This window comes from Sarcophilus harrisii, chromosome 4 (assembly GCF_902635505.1).
Source record: "Sarcophilus harrisii chromosome 4, mSarHar1.11, whole genome shotgun sequence".
NCBI lineage: Eukaryota > Metazoa > Chordata > Mammalia > Dasyuromorphia > Dasyuridae > Sarcophilus > Sarcophilus harrisii.
Genome location: NC_045429.1, coordinates 289,755,200 through 289,766,932, shown reverse-complemented (window position 1 = coordinate 289,766,932; position 11,733 = coordinate 289,755,200).

Genomic DNA, 11,733 nt, shown 5'->3' with positions numbered 1-11,733 from the left:
AGTTTTGCTTATTACTATTCCCTTATTTGACCTGCCTTTCCTTTTGAACTCCTTCATCTTCCCTCTTTCTGTCCATCCTATTTTTCTTTAAGGCATTTTTTTAATCAATGTTACAATGTGTATGTACTATCACACATCTGTATCATCAGTGGTAACACCTTGTACATAAGCCCTTACTAGCATTTTGTGTACTATATGTATTCCTATCAATTCCCTTCTAAAAGAACACCTTTGTTTCCAATGAGGTAAGCACTTACTAAAAGTTTATTGTCTGACTGGCTGACTGGCAAGTGAAGGTATATAAGCATATTGAAAGCAAGCTGTTCCAGAGCTTAGGTAACAATACATCTTAGTCCCAGCCAAGATTTTTCCAGGTCCCTCCAGAAAGACATTTATTTATCAGAACTAGCCTACATAAGGATTCATGTACATGCTTGTCTTTTTGTCCTGGATGTAGTAAACAAATACAGCCTTTTTGCTCTAAAGGGGAACATGTACTTTTTTTTTTTTTTTTTTGGACAGGAGAGAGATTACCAGCAAAATTACTTTGTTCAAACTGGTTTAGGTGTCAGTGCCTTTCCAGTAGGCTGCATAAACTCAATATTGAAGAACTTGACTTTCAGTAGTTTCCTTGTGATCACCTCACAATCTGATTTAACAGTGGAGTAAGCTTCAATTCACTTCAAGTATTATATTCATAGTTACAGCATTTAGCCCTTTGAGTTAGATAAAGCTGTATGTTTTAAAAAAAAAAAAAACTATTGCGTATATTGCTACGGTTCTGAATTGGTTTCCTAACATGATGTGCTCAGCAAATGAAGGAGGTATAAAAGGACTCTTAGTGAATCAATCAATCTTGAATATCTATTCTCACTCTACCCTGCTTTCCCCCAAGTATATTATTCTAAGCCCCAGAATAATGAATCACAGACCCTTTGATCCAGCAGTGTTTTTACTGGGCTTATACCCCAAAGAGATAATAAAGAAGGGAAAGGGACCTGTATGTGCCAAAATGTTTGTGACAGCCCTGTTTGTAGTGGCTAGAAACTGGAAAATGAATGCTCCCATCAATTTGGAACTGGTTAGGTAAACTGTGGATATAATTTATGGAAATTATTGTTCTGTAAGAAAGCCAGCAGCATATACTTTTTGTATCTAATTTATTTTAATATATTTAACATCATGGTCATCCTGCCATTTTAGGGGGGGGTGAGGGGGTAAGGGTGAAAAATTGGAACAAGGGTTTGGAATTTTAATGCTGTAAAAGTTACCCATGTATATATCCTGTAAATAAAAGGCTATTAAATAAAAAAATAATAATAATAAAAAATAAAAAATAAAAAATATTAAAATAAAAATAAAAAATAAATTTAAAAAAAAAAAAAAAAAAAAAAGAAATGACCAGCAGGATGAATACAGAGAGGATTGGCGAGACTTACATGAACTGATGGTAAGTGAAATGAGCAGAACCAGGAGATCATTATATATCTCAATAACGATACTGTATGAGGATGTATTCTGATGGAAGTGGATTTCTTCGACAAAGAGAAAATCTAACTCAGTTTCAATTGATCAATGATGGACAGAAGCAGTTACACCCAAAGAAAGAACACTAGGAAATGAATGTAAACTGCTTGCATTTTTGTCTTTCTTCCCAGGTTATTTTTACCTTCTGAATCCAATTCTTCCTGTGCAACAAGTGAACTGTTCGGTTCTGTACACATATATTGTATCTAGGATACACTGTGACATATTAACTTGTATAGGACTGCTTGCCATCTTGGGGAGGGGGTGACAGGAGGGAAGGGAGAAGTCGGAACAGAAGTGAGTGCAAGGGATAATGTAAAAAAACTACCCACGCATGGGCTCTGTCAATAAAAAGTTTTAAAAAAATGTATAATAAAGAAAATATGCTGGAGGAAAAAAAAAAAGAAAACTAATTTTGCATGTACTTTGAAAATAAAAAAAACTATTAATTTAAAAAAAAAAAAAGGAATAATGAATCACTTTAGACCTCACAATAAAGCAAAGTTTTCTAGTTAGGACTTCTTAAACTTTTTCCACTTGAGACCTCTTTTCACCTAAGAAACTGTTACATAATTCCAGGTATATAGGTATATACAATAGATATAGAAATCAAATATTTACTAATAATAATTTCACCACCCCCACATTCAAATCTTGTAATTGAATGTGGAGGTTGTGAAATTATTTATTACAAGACCCCATATGGGTTCAAGAACCACAATTTAAGCATCTCAGTTGAAAACCAATTGAGAGAGAAGCAGAGAAAAAAGCAAGATAAATAATAATTCTCCCTGAGGGGTAAAAAAGAAAAAATCATAGTCATGGCTCTGGAATAAGCTCTGTTATCTGTTAAGTCATGGCTCTGTTATCTTTCTAAATTGCCTGGCTATCACATCTAATGCTGTATACCAAGATAACATTGAAATGGGTTCGTGATTTAGACATAATAAATAATATTGTAAGCAAATTAGAAGAACAAAGGATAGTTTACCTCTCAGATCTATGGAGAAGGAAGGAATTTGTAACCAAAGAACTGGAGATCATTATTGCTCACAAAATAGATAATTTTGATTATATTAAGTTAAAAAGTTTTTATAGAAACAAAACTAATGCAGACAAGATTAGAAGGGAAGCAATAAACTGGAAAAACATTTTTACATTGAAGGTTCTGATAAAGGACTCATTTTTTAAAATTGGGGGCAGCTAAATGGCACAGTGGATAGAGCACCAGCCCTGAAGTCAGGAGGACCTGAGTTCAAATTTGAACTCAGACACTTAACACTGCCTAGCTGTGTGACCCTGGGCAAGTCACTTAACCCCCAATTGCCTCAGCAAAAATAAACAAATATATATATATATAGGATAGACTCAAATTTATAAGAATTCAAGCCGTTCTCCAGATATGAACAATTTTCAGATGAAGAAATTAAAACCATTTTTAGTTACATGAAAAGATGCTTTAAATCACTATTGATCAGAGAAATGCAAATTAAACCAACTCTGAGGTACCACTACACACCTCTCAGATTGGCTAAGATGACAGGAAAAGATAATGACAAATGTTGGAGGGGATGTAGGAAAACTGGGACACTGATACATTGTTGGTGGAGTTGTGAACCCATCCAACCATTCTGGAGAGCAATTTGGAACTAATGCCCAAAGGGCTGTCAAAATGTGCATATGATTTGATCCAGCAGTGTCTCTACTGGTATCCCAAGAAATTATAAAGGAGGGAAAGGGACTCCCAATTCAGGATGAATACTGTAAGGAAAAGAATTGTAAAGGAAAAGTGATCAAAAAGAGAAAAGCCTTAAAGACTATTTATAATTGTGATTAATAATTGTGATTCACTGCTGGACTCAAAGCCTGTGATGCAATACATTCTCCCTCCTTAATCAGGGACCTCTCTTGGAACTGCACCCATACACAGTGCAACCACTGGATAGGTCCAATCTTACAGTAGATAGCCTGACCACAAAGAAGTGGGATCAGACTCCTTTTCTTGCATTCTTTGGCCACTTTTGCCTCTTTCCCAACACACAACAAGTCCCCAGGAAAAGTTCGCCTATAGCTCATGACTAAAGTCATGTTTAGTTTTCCTTCCAAAAGAGAACTGAATTACACTATAAATCAGGTATGGGACAAGTACTTACTTTCTGCACATAAAAAAAAAAAAAATACTAAACACAAAATACTCAAAAACCATGGGCCATAGTACTTTCATTTCCCCCATCTCATTACCCTCTTTCTCTTTCTTGGATAGTGCTGACTTGCTCACCCTACTCTCAACTATTCAATTAAGTTGAGGTGAGTATAGGGCAGCCAGTGCAGCTACAACTCACTTTCAAGGTCTTGGGGGTAATCAACCCATAACTGTAGCTTTGGAGCTCCCACAATTATTGTGCTTCCTGTTTATATAAAATCAATTATAATGACACCATAAAATCTTAAACAAAATATTTACAGGAATAATCAAAATATAATAGTTCCTTCACAAAACTGGGTCATATTCTCCCTCTAATAAACCCTCTCTCTCTGGGGAAGAAAATGATTCCAAATTTATATAAAAACTTACAACAAAGTATATCAGTAAGGAAACCTATTTACCTGGGACAACTCAGTACTCTGGACTACAGGCCTTGATGTCCTGGATCTCTCTAGAAAATAGTAGACATCACGCATGGATGCTCATCTTCTGGTCCATTATACTTTGCTACTAGACAAAATTACTTTTCTGCTAGTCACAGATTGCTGGAGAAATGTTTAGCTCTTTCAGTAAAGTAATAGCATTATATTGCTATAGAGCAGCTAGGTAGTGAGTACAGAGAACAGAGTGCTGGATCTAGAGTCAGGAAAACTCATATTCCCAAGTTCTAATATGGCTTCAGACAGTTATTAGTTGTGCAACCCAGGACAAGTCACTTAAACCTGTTTGGCTCAGTTTAAACTGTAAAAGCTGTAAAACAAGCTGAAGAAAAAAAAAAAGGCAAAACATTTTAGTATCTCTGCCAAGAAGAGTTAGACATAACTGAAAATGGCAAACTATCAATAAACATGATACTCTTTCAGTAAAACAGCCCTGAAGCTTGGGTCTACAGTTTTTTAGGTCTGCTCCTTTAGCTATGAGCTAAAGTACTACCAAACTATTTCAGTGACAAGCAGTTCCTATAAGGCTGTAAATTTCAAATCCCAGATGAGCACTCCTCGATCTGAGGAATTTCCCTTTCATAAACTGGGAAAGGTGCTAAAGAGCAGTACAAACAAGCTTAGTTAGCTCTTGATAGAATAGGATTCTGCTTTCTCCAACCAGCTACTAGAAGCTACACAGCTCTCTTCCCATCAAAATAGCTTCCAGAGTAGTTTGCAGTCATATCTTTTTTCAGCTCTCAACCTGCAGATGGGGCTAAAGAGCCAGATAAATAAGCTCAGGAAACTTTATAAACCTTCTCCATCTCCAATCAGCTCAAAGCAGAAAGTTTTTCCAGTCAGTTCTCAATACTAACTGAAGTTCACCTGAAGTTTTTAACTTTTGGGTTTTCGCCACTTAGCTCTGCTGTTTCCATCATCACTTTCTTTTTTCAGGTGTGTAGGTGTAAATTTTCAGTTTTTCCCCTTTGGGTATCATCTCTCAGGCTGTGACATTTCTTTAAAGTACTTTTTGTAATTTTGTTGCTCAAATATATCCATGGCTCAATGTCTGGGTTGGAGCCTGTTTACCTGGTTCCTCTTGCCACAGGAGTTCCAGGCTGATCCCTTATTCAACTCTTCTTAGCAATTTTTTTCCCACACAGAAGAGTTTAGGGTCATTAGATCTAGCTTGGGGATTTTTCTTTCCATAAGGCTTGGGGCTACCTTCTTTCTGGACTTTGTCAAGAACATTTCTCCCTTTTCCACTGCTGAGAGATTTACATCTTCCCCCTCCTAAACCAGTTAGTGTTGGAACGTCTTCCATTTGCTGCAGAGTTACTTTGCACAGAGCACGGTCCACCTGCCATGGTTTTTCTAACCTGAGGGTTTCTACAGCATTCAGACAATTTTTCCTAGATTGAATGGCAAAGTCAGTCCACCCTTTCCTTTTTTCTATTTGTTGCATTTTCAAAGCTCCAAAAGGGTATTTGTCAGGGAGTTGGACTCTTCTACATCCTAACACATCACCATCTTCCCAGCTCCTAATTATTTTTCTAGGCTGACTACACATTACTTCCCCTTGTAAATTCCAGCCAAAATGGCCTACTACCTCGTGAGCAGTTGTGCTCATAGAGTGCAAGGTCTGGAGTCAGGAAGACCTGAGTTCAAATCTAACTGCAGACACTTACTACCTTTGTGAGAAATCATTTCACCTTCCCTCTCCTCAGTTTTCTCAATTTTAAAATGAGGATAATAGCACTTACATCAAAGGGCTGTTTTGAGTATCCGGTAAGGTAATATTTATAAAAAGCATCTTAGCACATTGCCTGGCACATGGTAGGCACTATATAAATGCTTATTGACTTCTTTACTTGCTCTTCCCAACACATGGTATTCCATTTCCCAACCTTATATATTTATATGTCACATCCTCTCCTTTCTCCTCAAGTCTTGAATGTTTTCTCATTTCTACTTCTTGGAATCCCTAAAAGACCCAACTTAAATGATGCTTTCTACAAGAGACCTTACCTGATCCCTCCAGTTTTTATCCCTCCCCCTCTCCCCCAATCACTTTGTAATTATTTTATTACGCTGGATTTCCTCTAACAAAACATAACTCCTTTGAGGGCAGGGATTGCCTCTTGTTTGACTTTCCCTCATCATTGCTTAACATAGTACCTAGAGCTTAATAGATGCAGGCTGAATTGAAATGAGATAATATTGAGGGAGGTTTTAAGTTGTGGAAAAGACAGAGACAGAGAAAAAGATCCCAGCCAATAATGGCCTCTATTTTCTCAATCAAAGAAAAGTTTTTTGAGAAAAAGGTATGGTATAGGGAGATAAAGCAGAGTTTAAAATCTTGATTGTAGAAGGTTCATCCATCAGAAAAGAAAAGAATTGTCAGATTACATAAAAATGTGTAGTAAAGCCTTTCCTCTGCGCACAAAGGTCACCATCCATGTAACTAAGAGGAGGCTTTTGGCAAAACATAGCATGATTGAAGAAGATAGCAAGGAATTCAAGGGAAGAAGCCAATGCACAACCAACTTTATAGAATTAAGACTAAAGGGTGAAAAAAATAAGGCTATAGCTTTACGTGGAACTTGAAGGAACAGAAAGGACTGAAAAGGCTAGAAGGTTTCATTGAGGATAAAGAATAAGTTTAGGATTCAAGAGGGAAAAATAGAAAAGAGGATTCTGGAAAGATGGCAGAGGTCAGTAAATTTCAAGTTCTCCAGATGTATGCCATATGTTGACACCAGGAAATTGGGGAGCTCAAAAGAAAGACTGGGGCAAAGTTGAGTATGGTCTGACTCTAAAAAGCAAAACTGTCTAGGAAAAGATAAAAATAATAATTATGTCATTACAAAAGAGGTGTAAAGGAAGAATAGACACAGGCATTATTGGGGGAAGAAAGGCTCATAGTTCTGGAAACCTACTCACATCAGGAATGAGTTAAATCGGCAATACTACATATATATTGTGAAGGATATAGCATCCTCCTAAATCTATAAAGAAATAAGGGGGAGGGGAATCAGGGGGGAGAGAGAAAGATAAAGTGGGGTACAGAAGAATGTATAGATTTATGGCAGTGGAATTTATGTCATGCAGATTAATGGGCTAGGGATAAAGGATAAAGTAAAGTACAAAAGGGTATGTTGACTAATCAAAATGAGAAGGTATGTAGATTAATGGGAATTGTTTTAAAAGGGAAGGAAAGGATGGGAAAAGAAGATAAAGCTCCTCCCATAGCTTGGGATGGTGTTTAACAATTAACAAAGCCAAGTAAAGCAGCCGAATTAAAGTAGTCTAAATCAGAGATAGGAAATAAGAGATATACAGAAACCTACAACAAGGATCAGGAGTAGAATTTACTAGGGAAAAAAAAGTAGGGCTAGTAATCTTTAATCTTAAACAAAGTTAAACTTAAAGATTCAATCAAGAGAGAAATCTACATATATGTCAGACATATTGTTTTAGACGCATATTTACATATAGATAAATGCAAAATGCATAAATATGTCTGAGTTTATGTGGGTCTATGTGATGAGGTCTAGATATGGGGTACCTAAATGAAATTAGGGTTTGAGGTCTAGTGGCAGATTCGGGGTTCAGGGAGTCAAATAGAGTTCCCCTGCAACTTCTTTGGATTCGGTGCAAGGATACGGAGTTAAATAATAATAGCAGCGTAAGAGTTCTCTATAAAAGCATTTATAGGTCCGAAAAGCTAGATTGATGAAAGAGATTATAGGGTTTGAAAGTAAGGTTAAAGTATGTAAAGGAAATAGGTGAAGGTAGAGATAAGAAGGGTACCAGAAACAGGGTTCCAGTGGATAGAGAGTCCTGGCATGCCAGGCGTAAGGCTGGCATGTTTGGAACCTCTGCAAAGACGGGGTCCCAGCTTGGCTCTTTTATAATGGGAGATTTAGCTAGAGGGGACTGTGGGGGTATCCTCAAGTTAGCTCAGATCTGGGTAGGGCTGGGATAGGTCTGGATCTTCTATTGGAATTCAAAGGGACTAGGATCTGTGAATCAAAAGGTCAACTAGGAAGGGTTGGGAATCAGAAAGAAAGGAATCTTAAAGGGACCACACCCACATCATATGTATGCTTGTAGGTCTAATATATTTCTATATATTATAAGGTCTAATAATATTCTATATATTATAAGGTCTAATAATATTCTCTAATATATTTATATATATATGGTCTAATAATATTCTTTTCTAGTTTTAATATTATCTCACTCACCTATTTCCCTAACAAGACTTTATGCTTGTCAGGATTTCTCTATGCCTCTCTATAATGGGTTTCTCTACTAGAAACTTTTATTTCTCTGCCAGGACTCCTCCAATAGTTTACTCCCTTGTTGGGACTTCGTCTCTAAGGAATTCAGCCCTTCTATTCTTGCATAGTAAAGGCTGACTTCCCAAATGCTATAATAAACCTCTTTTATCAGTCTAGATTTTTCAGGTTCATAAATTCCTTTATGAAGAATCTCTGTGCCACCAGAAGTGGGGTTCCAAAAAGTCCCTACCCATGCACTGAATCCCAAGGGGGTGCAGGGGAGCCTAATCTCTCCATTTGGTTCCCCGAACCCCAAACCTGCCACTAAACCATATCATTTAACTCCCTGACCACTAGAAACCCTAATCTCATTTTGGTTCCCTGAATGTAATCTCATCATTTGGTTCCCTGACAACTCCAAATCTAGACCTCATCATGTTTTGGTTCTCAGGACCCCAAAACCTAAACTTCATCACTCTGACTATTTGTGTGAGAAATGTTTTGTAATTGTGTTCATATAGTTATTGGGTTTGTCTTGACAGGTAAACTCTCAAGTATTTTATTTTGTCTACAGTAATTTTAAATGGAATTTCTCTTTCTATCTCTTGCTGATGGGCTTTGTCAGTAATATATAGAAATGCTAATGATTTGTATGGGCTTATTTTATATCCTATAACTTTGCTAAAGCTGTTGTTTCAGTAGATTTTTTTTTAAAACAACTCTGAAGTACCACCTCACACCTCTCATATCGGCAAAGATGACAGTAAAACACAATAATAAATGTTGGAAAAGATGTGGGACAAATGTATTATTGGTGGAGTTATACCACCAAAAACAGCTATAAAACTGTGCATAATCTTTGACTCAGCAATGCCATTACTGGGTTTGTATCCCAAGGAAATCATAGAGAAGGAAAAAGAACCCACATGTGCAAAAAATATTTATAGCAGCTTTTTGTGGTGGTAAAGAATTGGAAAATAAGTAGACACCCATCAATCAGGGAATGGTTGAATAAATTGTGGTATATGAACATAATGGAATATTATTGTTCTATTAAAAAAAGATGAACAAGCTGATTTTGGAGAGGCCTGGAAAGATTTCATGAACTGAAGTTGAGTAAAACAAACAGCACTAGGGAATACATTGTACACAATAACAGCAAGAATGTATGATGATCAACTTTGAAAGACTTGCTTCTCAGTGGTTCAATGGTCCAAAGCAATCTCAATAGACTGTGAACAGAAAAATGCCAACTGCATTCAGAAAAAGAATTAAGGAAACTGAATGTAAATCAACACATGCTATGTTCACTTTTTTTTTTTTATCTCTCCCATGGTTTTTCCCTTTTGCTCTAATTTTTCTCTCTCAACATTATTCATAAAGTAATATGTATTAAAAATAAATAAATTTACTAGGAGAAAAAAAAAAGACAGGAAGCAGCCCAAAAACCCTAAGCTGTCTGACTGTAGTCCAATGGGGTAAAAATGAGGTTCATACCAGACAGAAGGATGGGGAATCCATTAGGGAGCTAGAAGTGACTAGGCTTGCTCTCTAAAACTCTAGTAGCATTGATAGCAGTGGTTAAGATCTCATAGATCAGTGGTTAAGATCTCAAGAAGCAGAACCAATTCTCTACAGAGAGGGAGATACTGCTATCCTGATGCTCTTGGGCCAACTTTCCATTGGTAGCAACTGGTCTTTGGTTGATGTTGAGGAGGCTAGACCTTTTTACTGTGATTATTCCCCAAATAGTGGTTGTAGAGTAATCTGAGGAGCCCTGCTATTCCCAAGACCCTATCACCATTATTTGAGGAGCAATCACGGTTAAAAAAAAAAAAAAAAAAAAAAAAAAAAAAAAGCCTATCTCCTTCCAGGTCTTCATGACCTCATAGGCCATAGCACATCAGTTAATATAATGCCGGAGAAACTGAGGAAGATAGAGATTAGAGTTTTTAATAATTTATTTAAAAGGGAGAATGTGAGTTCTCAATGACATATTTATACACAGTAGCTAAACAAAGGCAGGGGAGGATGGAGGCCAAACTCTGGTGATCAAGGAATCTCCAGGCAGGAACCATTAATCCGGTTCTGACAGGTTGGGGGATAGGACCATAAATTCTAACAAACTGGGAGTTAAGAAAGTTTGTGCCTAGAGACAGAAAGTCTGGACTCCCCCTTTTTGAGGTTACACATTGACAATCTATAAACTCTGAATTATACCAGTCTTAATGAACGGAGGGGGGTGGGGTGGGGGGGTGGGCTTGCAAGTAAAAGGATTAAAGCAAAACAATTAAGGAAACTGAGGCAGAACCAATTAGGGAAACTGAGGCAGAACAAGTTAGGGAAACTGAGTCAGGGCAATAAGAGAACCGTGGCACAACATTGACTATTATAAAGTTATTAGTTATCAGTTATAAAGATACTGTAGTATAAAGATACTTTTGCCATTTTCTTCCCCATTGGATTAAGGAAAACAGAAGTTAAATGACTTCCCTGAGGCCGCATTGCTAGTTAAATGTCTGAGAGGTCAGAGTTGAACTCGGGTCTTCTTGACTCCAGATCTAGCTCTCTATACATTAAGCCACTTACTGCTTCAAAAATCACAACTACTGAAAATCCAGGAAAGAAAGTATTTGGCTTTGTCAAATAGTTTGTAACCCAGGTTTTCAAGCCTAGAATGTTTGCATAATACTCCCATTGGTGGAAAGAACATATTCCACTCCTATATGGAGCATATGTGTGCTGCCCACATAAGTCATGTGCATGGCCTTACAGTTTGGCTACATACAGCATGGAAACTATCTCTAGAACCTTGTCCCCTCTCCTCTAAAACATTTTTATTTTTGTCCTGGAGAGGAGTAGGAAGAGGAGCCAAGAGGTTGGCCTTGATGTTCTCCTCTGAGAGAAGTACTACACTAGAATTATATCTTTTTATTCTCCTAAATACTGCTAGTCTATGGGAAAGATTTTTTTAAAAGGCTCAAGTTGATGAGGGATGAGGGTACCGATGAAGAGATTAGGCAGGAATGAGTGGAGTTCCTTCTCTCCAAAACTCTGAGTTCTGAGCCAAAGAATTTGCTTTAAATCCAGAGGTTATGGTTAAAAAAAAAAAAAAAAAAAAGCTTTATTGTTAAAGAAACATCAATAGGCATTCATAGGTGGACAAATCATTCTCAAGGGAGAAGTGATCTGCAAAAAGTCATTTTTTGAAGACCCATTTTATGTATGAGTCTAAGGGAAGTATCAAATAAATGTGAAATCTTGCCTGGGGTTATGACTTCCCCCAAGAAAG